Source organism: Athene cunicularia (assembly GCF_003259725.1).
Source record: "Athene cunicularia isolate RWA chromosome 21 unlocalized genomic scaffold, athCun1 chr21_part1, whole genome shotgun sequence".
Lineage (NCBI taxonomy): Eukaryota > Metazoa > Chordata > Aves > Strigiformes > Strigidae > Athene > Athene cunicularia.
This window is the reverse complement of record NW_020799127.1, coordinates 1354242-1362163: the sequence shown is the minus strand read 5'-3', so window position 1 is coordinate 1362163 and position 7922 is coordinate 1354242. Positions and strand designations below refer to the sequence as shown.

Below are 7922 nucleotides of genomic sequence, written 5' to 3'. Positions count from 1 at the left end.
GCAGAGATAGGAAACGGAAAGGGGGAGCACTGCGAAATGGGGGGGGCACCGCGAAATGTGAGGGATCCGAGAAATAAAGGGAGTGCACTGCAGAAATAAAGGGGTGCTACGCAAAAAATAACTGGGGAAAAAACGGGGTGCCCGGCAAAAAATAAAGGGGAGGCACCGCAGAATGAAAGGGCTGTGAGAAATACAGGGGGTGCACTGCAGAAGTAAAGGGGTGCTACGCAAAAAATAACTGCGAAAAAACGAGGTGCCGGGCAAAACATAAAGGGGGGGCAGCACAAAATGGGCTGTAGAAAAAATAAAGGTGGGCTGCACTGCAAAAATAAAGGGGGTGAATTGCAAAATGAGTAGGCTGTGAGAAATAAAGGTGGGCTGCACCACAAAAAAAAACGGGGTGCTAGGCAAAAAATAAAGGAGGTCTGCACTGCAAAAATAAAGGGGGTGTATTGCAAAAAAACAGGGTGCTAGGCAAAAAAATAAAGGGGGTCTGCACTGCAAAATGAGTGGCCTGTGCGAAAGATAAAGGGGGTCTGCACTGCAAAAAAACAGGGTGCTAGGCAAAAAATAAAGGGGGTGCATTGCAAAAAATAAAGGGAGGTTGCAATGAAAAACTAAAAGGGGGCTGTACTGCCAAAAAATAAAGGGGTTACCTTGCAAAAAATCAAGGGGTTACCTCCAAGCGAAAGAAAACCCTGCAATCTGCAGGAGGGAACAAGTAAAAAATTAATTTAGGGCCCTGCGCTGCCAGGCCGTGTGGGAGCCTATAGCTCCGTGTATGGCTCCAAAGTTCAGAGCTATAGGCAACCCTGAGCCAGGGCTGGCGGCAGCGAACAGGGCCAGAGGTCACCGAATCCTCCCGGCTGGCCAAAATATTTCCCTCCACCAAAATGGGAAGGCCAACGTCACCCTGAGAATGGCGCGAGTGACGCTCCTTGCGAGTATCCCCCAGCTTGCAGAAGGGAACCGACTCGTGTGTTGCATCCCATCCCTGCCCGAAAGGCAGCTCCACAACGTGGAGTTAAACGTTTTTAAACGCAGCAGGTCTTGTTTTCCACCAAAATGTGCCTCTGCGTGGCTAAAAACACCTTTCTATACCCAAAAAGGAAAATACCCAACCAATTACTGCTGTGAGATTCTGAGCAGTTTGAGGTCAGGATAAAACCAAACACACACCCAGGGCCACGAGTCCTTTTGGGGCTTTTTGAAGCCAGTTAGCTGCTTTCACTGCAGACTGTGCACCGATATTTCAGTATTTTCCTTGGCCAAAGCCTCCTGACGGCACTCTTCTATTGATTAAAACCACGTTTTATTTGTCAGGGCGAGCAGCTTTGCTGCCTTTGCCACCCAGTGCAGCCAGACCCTTCCCAGGGCCACTGTAACCTTCTGGCAACAAGTCCACCTCAATAACTGGTCAAAGTCATCAAGCTATAGGTGGCTTAACAAACATGCAAATCTCTTGATTTAATCAGACCTCTGACGCACATCGACTTGAGCCTTGGCAGACCTGAGTCTTATCCCCAGCTCTACCACTGCCCGGTGGCTGCGAGCCCATCCCTTCACAGCCCCGTGCCTCAGTTTCCCCAGTGATGACTGGCATTACGCTGCTCTGCCAAACTGAGATCTACTGATGAATAAAAAAAAAACCCACCCAACTCTTTGCACGCAAACCATCTATTATTTAAAACATGTGACGGAGCCACGTGCACACAAGAAAACGCACTGCCAACGCGCTCCACCAGCACTTTCTTTGTGGAAATGAGCTTAGTATTATGTTTTAACTGGTCAGAAGCCCAAAGAGCAGCCGCTATGTGTCTATACCTTTAACAGGGTCTACAGGCATCCATTTCGGAGAGGAAGAAACCCAAACCACGCATCAAACAGCTTTTCGATGCTGAATTCTCCCCTCTCTGATGGAGTGTGCTTGCTGCGACAGTGTTTCCAACTGTTCGTCCCCTCCTTTCCTGCTAAGGCGGCACCTCCAAGGGACACGAGAAAACCATGCCAGCTCCCAGGTCCTTCAAAAGAAACCTCACACACGGCCATCTCACAGGCAGGCTGGCCAGGAGGGACATCCACGGATTGCAAACAAAGCCATTGACTGTTGACAGACAGTTGAAACGAGTGCTTGAAGGGCTCCATTTACAAAAAAAACAGCTGGAGGAGCAGCACAAAGCCCAGCCCGTGACGCAAAACGAAGCTCTGGACCATCCCAATACTTTTCAAACGCTTTGGGGGGAAACTGCTCCCAGTTGCAACACACAACCACACTCAGACGATGCCGCTGTAACCAGATCCCTCCAACTTGCTTGAAGATTTTAAAGAACACAGACCCGGGCTAGAGATCAGAGCAAGCATAACCTTCCTCTCAGCAGGCCAAAGGGGCCTTGATGAAGGGCCCATCTTATGTGGCAGCGACCAACACTGTCCTTGTCACCGCAGAAGGGACACGTGTTCATGCCAGCCCACTGTCTTGCCACTGGTGACAACACAATGAGCATCCAGAGGTGAGACACGGACACGCACCACCGCCTGCTACCCTTCCCAGAGGGACAAACAGCTGAGGAACAGCAGGCTTCAGCTGCTCTCCCATCCCCCGATGGCCCTCGGCCTTCGGGACACGCGAGGGCAGGATCTGGTGTGTCGCACGGCGCAACTGAAATTACTCATGCCCGTGCGGTGGGTGTAGCCAAGAACCCAGCTATCTCCGGGCATCTCGGCCAACCCCGCAGTTAAAACATTTGGACGTTTCTTATCAGCACTTGGAGAGGATTAAAATGCCAGGCCATATATTAATGAGGGAACAGGTTATAAACCCATCGCAGCTTGAACACCATGTTCACATCAAAAAAAGCAAAGCAAGAACAGGACAGATCAAAAGAAAGCCATTAAAGGCGTGAGAAAATGGTGCTGCCATATAAGGAGCTAATAAAGTTAGCAGCTCTCCAGCTTGGAGTTAAAAAAAAGAAAAGAGAACAGGAAGATCAAAAAAACATCACTGGGGTCCACACAAACAGCCAGAGACAGCCTTACTTCAAGGAGTAATTGACAGTAGAAGTGAGTAGACAACTCTTGAAAAGGCAAGTTTGTACCTTTTTAACGCGGCATCTTACACAAGCGGTGGAGCTCACTGCCACGTGTCGCCAGGACCGCTTGCCAAACAGTTAAAAAAGCAAAGATTAGATACCGAACAAGGACAGCAACCAGAGCTATATTTGCTAAGGCCGTAACTTCCTCTACTTGGTTCTGGCTTAGCGTTAGCTCCGAGTTTTGTGCTCGCAGCGGCGCAGCTGGAGGTGGGGAAGGGAGGCCCTGCGCCTCTCCCTGACGTTGGGGACACCAGCCAGCTACACCCACCGGGGACTCGCAGAGATTAGAGCGGTCGCATTAGCGGCACGCAGTGATTATCCCCACCAGTGTCCAGTATGCATCCAGCTTGCTTTGTTTTTTTACAAAAAACCAGTAGGTGACCCAGACAAGAGCCCTCAGACACCACCAGAGACACGCAGAGCGTTTCTTTGTTTGAGTCGGCCAGCTCCAGCCACCATCTTGTCATTATAAAACATATTTACGTGCCTTTCCTGCTCATTGACTATATTTATTAAAATGACAGTATGGCAGCTGAATATCAAATTGCCAGCTAGGCTTTTATCTCATTTTTAAGCCAGCCTGAATTACTGGCCTAATTTTATTGCTTACCCATTAGGTTTTATGCAATGGATAATTTTCTCCAAGAAGGAATGGGTGCTGTTTGATATTTGGGCTCATTTGTTGCCAAGACAGAGGATATTGGCTTACACACTGATAACGCTTTGAACACGAAGCCTGGTTCTGGATCCTAAGCAACACAAAGTATAGGTTTTGTATTAATAAAACTATTGTTTTCAGTTCTTTCCTCTTTGAGGGTTCGTGCTCCAGATCTTCACAACGAGATGACTCTGTCCCGAAAACTCCTTTCATGTTTTTGAAACCCAGTATTTAGTAATTTATTTTCTAATGGCTCTCCCCTGCTGGACTTCATGGTGGTGGTGTTCTTATCCCCACAGTACCAGGGATGAGAGCTGCCACAAAATACCTCCCTGTAGCTGGTGGCTTTGCACCAGTTACCTTCTGCAGCACAGTAAACACAGCTCAGGAGCCCCCTGGAATTCAGTTTACACTGAACCCATTTGTACATATATAAAAGCACACTTCTGTTTTCAAAATACACAAAACCAGACATTTCTTCAGCAGCAGAGTACAGTGGGATTGCTGAGCCATGCAACCAAAACACCATGTGCCATCACAAGACTGCAAAAGAGCTTACCCTTGCTTACAGCATAGTAAATATATTAGAATTCATACCTTTTTTTTTTTTCGCTTGTTGGGAAAAATTAGAAATATCACAGTGACAGCTTCTGCCCTGCTTCCCCTTGACCCCCAGCTTGTGTGTGACCATATACTGAAGAACTGTACCTGCTCACCTTACAAGGGTTTTTCCCAAACAAGGAGCATTTTACCAGCTAGACAGAGAGGACTTTGGCCTTCCAGGCTGCAAATTATTACATTTTAGGGGAAAAACAAAGAAACAAAGCCCAAAAAAGCCAGCCCCGTGTGATTTGATACTAGAACATCACAACTGCAAAGGATGTAAATCTCCTAGGACTGGATAGATCACCATATCCTGTACTGTGTCATTTTTAACACCCAATTGTAGTATTACCTCTACATAAAGGGCCTGCGTGCAACGCCCAGGAACAATCACAGAAATGACACTGGAGATGTTGCAGGACAAGGTTTTAACGTAAAGCCCACAGTCTAAACCTGTGAGCTAAATGCTGCTCTTCCCCATATTCCTCATCGGATTGATTGGCACACCCAGCACAAAATAAACACTGAGCCAGGCAGGCATCAGAGCTTTTGTTTCATCATACACCAATTTGATACCGAAGCAACTTTGACGGTGTTTTAAACGGAGCAGACTGAACGTGCGGTTGTGTGGTTATCGCTCTTTCACTTCAGAAAAAAAGCACAAAGAAAGATCCTTGTGCATCAAGACCTGCTGCGCTCAAAAACCTCTCCGGCAATACAGAGCAGGAGAACAGTTCCTCGGCTAGTTTTGGCTTTCGTTTTACCTCTGCTGATCTCACAATGCAGCTTTTTAACTCTTCAGGATAATAGGAAGGCTTGAAAGACTGCAGCTTCCCCCCTTACGGAGGAGGAGCGGAGGATTCTATCTCTCACTTACGTTTTGGCACTGGAAATTCAGGTTTTGTTTAGCTTGGAAGTCTCAGGGATGTAGTTCTAGTAAATCCTCAGTCCAAAGCAGAGGGTGGCGAAAAGTTCAGCGCTCACAAGGTAATTCTCACTCGTTTGTCCAAAACTGCCAAAGAAAAGTAATTCCAAGTCCCGCAGGGTGTGCCAACCTGAAAAATGTGGAAACATCCCGCCCAGCCAGCTTCTTGGTGCACCAGACCTCCATGCCAGCGCAGGCCTCTGATGAGCACAAGGCGGATCTCCAAACCAACACATCCCTAGTGAGAGAATAACATTAATACCCCTGTCCACACTGGATTATTTCAAGTACAGACAAGGCTTTAGGCACAGGAGCTACTGACAATTTTCACGTGTACCACACACTAACTTTCCCCGGGTCTCCACCACAGGGAGCACGTATGAAATTGGCCTGGACACCTCATACTTACCCTCTGCTAAATTTTTGCCAGAAAAACATAGTCATAGCTGCTCTACAAATCACTGCAGCAAGCAGGCTGTCTCATTGGCAGTGAAATCACTGCATTTCTCATGAGGTGTTGCTCCAGTTTAGCAGGGCAGGGCCTCTCCACTGGTCAGCCAGAGGCATTCGTGCAACACCGTTGCCAATATTCTCATTAAGGGAGGCTAACGAGAAGGCTCCCATACCCAACACTCCTTGTGCACTAATGATCGCTGGGACTCTGTGCCTTGAAGTCATGTGTGACCTAGAAGAGACCAGCACCAGGTGCTTTTTATTACCTTTTGCAACACAACAAAAGAAATTGCACCCAGTAAGGAAGCTTTTTCCTTCTTCCTGGAGCGAGCACAACTTTGAGAAATCAAGTAATAAAACTGCAGCATCTCACAGGACCAAGTTCACAGGGAAGAAAAAAAAAAAAAAAGTAGTTCAAGGGGACCCTGATCTTCACCAACACAATTTAGGACGTTGCAACACTCCCTCCGACGTCTGCCTGTTGCATTTGCCTGAGGAAATTAGGAGTAATACACTATCCGTGTAGGGCTGTTGGCTTGTAGGGGAAGGGGCCCCACAGTTTTACTCCCTGGAGGCAACTGTTCTCCCCACCCCTTTTGTGTGTATTTTTTTTTCAAATGTGCCACACATCAGCACAATGCTGACAACTGCATTGTATATTTTCTGCCTATGCAGCAGTTCAAGAGCACACAACTCTGGAAGGTTTTTTGAAAGGGGAAAGGGGGAGGGAGCTGTCCTTTGCTATACTGTTCTAATTGCACGGCTTGCTCTTCTATGTGACCACAGGGAAGGGAAAAACCACTTAAGGTTTAAAAACAGTACTATTTTTAGCATCCAAAAGGGTCAAACTCAAGTCTTCTCACAAGATACAGTGGAGCTTAGAGTAGAAGCTACCACAGGCAAGAGAAAAAAAAAAAGAAAAAAACCACAACAAACCACCAGGGTTTCTTCTCTGGCATTGGAAGTGACCCCAGAAAACAGCTCATCTGTCCTCGCTTACAGTTGTTACGGTCTCTATGGTTCCACACCTGCCAGTGCAGAGATACCTGCAGTGAAAAAGGAAAATGGAGGGAAGGGGATCAAAAGCTGGACTGTCAGTTTTTCCACCTGCCAGCAGCAGCTTGACGGAGCCTCAGTGGCACTGCTCCAAAGAGCAGCGAGCAGAGCACATAACCAGCCCTCACAAATGAAGGTAATAGTTAATATCTCACACGCACATGCATTATACTGATAGGACTGGCAAACACAGCCTCCTTTAAAAATAAGGATGACTAATCCCGAGCAGTTTTTATTTTTTTTTAAAGGCCACAAGGCAGAGCTTTTTCCAGAAGCACCAGCCTTTGCTTTTGTGAAATAGTAAGTGGTGGGAAGGGGAAGCCCTGGGATCTACTCATGCTATCCAGACAGAAGTAACCACGGAAACATTGTGGGTTTCTGTGGCCCATGTACAACACACACTTACACAACCAGAGCACTGTGCCTTACGCTCCTCCACAAGGCCGGATCCAGCTGCCCAGACAGCTCTTAGATCTCTGTATGTTTACAATACTTACGAGGAAGGTATCTGCTGTGGAGAGGGGTTACACACACAATCCTGTATTTCCCTGGGAAGGAAAAAAAATTAAAAAAAAAAAGGAAAAAAATAAGGCATAAGACAGCTTTCACCCATAATATGGTCATATCCTCTTGCACTACCTCCTAACTCAGTCAGGAAAGGGATCTGCTGGACAAAAGCAGTGTGCAGAGTACTGTAAGTGAAGAGCATCTGCATCAGCTCGGTGGGCCCAGTCCCTCATGCAAGGTCATTCTGGCTCACAGGGAGGCACATTAGCACTAGCAAGCCTGCTTTAATGCAAAGCTGTGGTCAAACCACAGCCAAGCCAGCACTAAAGAAGGTCACTTGGGGACTACAAAAAGCTAATGAACTAAAAAAAAAAACAAACAACAACAAAAAAAAACCCCAACCCAACCTAAAAACCACCACCAAATCTACAAGCAGATGTTTACTGACAAGCAGGTGAGTCCACAGCTTCGCTCTGGTAAGCTGCATGGTCGTCTGCACAGAGCAGGCAGAGAAACAACAGCCCAGTTCCCAGGACGCAGCAAAATTCTCTGCATCTACAGAGAACACTGAACAGATTCAGGTTACAGCTTCTAGCCAGCCCCACTTACCAACCTCCCCCCCCCCCCA

General features: G+C 47.2%; 1 long non-coding RNA gene across 7 annotated transcripts in view; it reads right to left on the bottom strand.

Annotated features, from left to right (window-relative positions):
- Nucleotides 1–3447: 3447 nt before the first annotated feature.
- Nucleotides 3448–7922, bottom strand: part of LOC113487841 — a 6944-nt gene continuing 2469 nt past the window's right edge. For 3 of the 7 annotated variants that reach the window (XR_003399853.1, XR_003399856.1, XR_003399855.1), the window contains exon 2: nucleotides 3448–7335. This is a non-coding gene — a long non-coding RNA (uncharacterized LOC113487841). The remainder of the gene's footprint in view (nucleotides 7336–7922) is intronic. The other 4 variants (XR_003399857.1, XR_003399859.1, XR_003399854.1 and 1 more) reach the window with 4 other exon arrangements.